Raw genomic sequence first — 881 nt, forward strand, 5'->3', positions numbered from 1 at the left:
GGTTGGGAACAACAGGGTGCATAGGAAGTACGGCAGAATTGATGACCCTCAGGTCCTGTACCAATTGGTAGGAGCCATTTGTTTTTAGGACTGGAAGGATAAGAGCGTTGTAGAGGGAGTGAGCTGGTCTGAGAAGTCCCTTATTGATTAGGCTGGTGATTATAGACTTTAGTACTTGTAGGTGTCTTAAGGCTATAGGGTATTGTGGGACATTTGGGAATTGAATGACATCCTTGAGAGAGATCTGAATGGGAGGATGATGTTTAACAACAGAAGGGGTGGAGGTGTCCCAGACTGAGGTGGTCAATATAAGGCACCTTGGAAAAAGGTGAGGTTGGGTTGGGGATTGAGTCAGTCAGGGGGGCAGCTAGGAGCAGCAGGATGCCGGTAGGGTCTGAATTGGTTGGATAGAGAATGAGTAAGGCCCTGAATTTAGTTAGAATGTCTCTTCCTAGAGGGGATAGGACAGCTAGGAATATCCAAGAAGCTATGTGAAAATGTACTCCCTAACAGGGAACATGCTAGGGGTGGGGTGATTAGTGGGTTTGAAGGTATCGCCTGCACCCCCATGATGGTTACTGTGGAAGGACGAGTGGGGCCTGAGTAGTGTGGTAAGGCTGATTATGTAGCCCCTGTGTCAAGCAAGAATGAGATAGGCTTACCTGAGATGCTGACAGTTACCCTGGGCTTGTTGGAAGTGATGGCCGTGGGGGCTGCAGACTACCCTGGGCACTGTCAGTCCTCCATCGCCAGGCCAATGAGCTCTGACAGAGAAAAAATATGGAACACTTCATGAATTTGCATGGCATCCTTGAGCAGGGCCCATGCTAATCTTCTCTGTATCCTTCCAATTTTAGTATATGTGCTGCCGAAGCAAGCAC

The 881-nt window shown here is 48.6% G+C and overlaps 1 non-coding gene across 1 annotated transcript; it reads right to left on the bottom strand.

The window, feature by feature from the left end:
- Positions 1 to 774: 774 nt before the first annotated feature.
- On the bottom strand, positions 775 to 881 carry LOC147828024 (U6 spliceosomal RNA). Its single transcript, XR_015451506.1, has one exon. It is a non-coding gene; the product is annotated as a U6 spliceosomal RNA (small nuclear RNA).

The sequence above is a fragment of the Heterocephalus glaber genome, unplaced genomic scaffold (genome assembly GCF_053883595.1).
Source record: "Heterocephalus glaber isolate CG9 unplaced genomic scaffold, H.glaber_assembly_v1.0 deba00001428, whole genome shotgun sequence".
NCBI lineage: Eukaryota > Metazoa > Chordata > Mammalia > Rodentia > Bathyergidae > Heterocephalus > Heterocephalus glaber.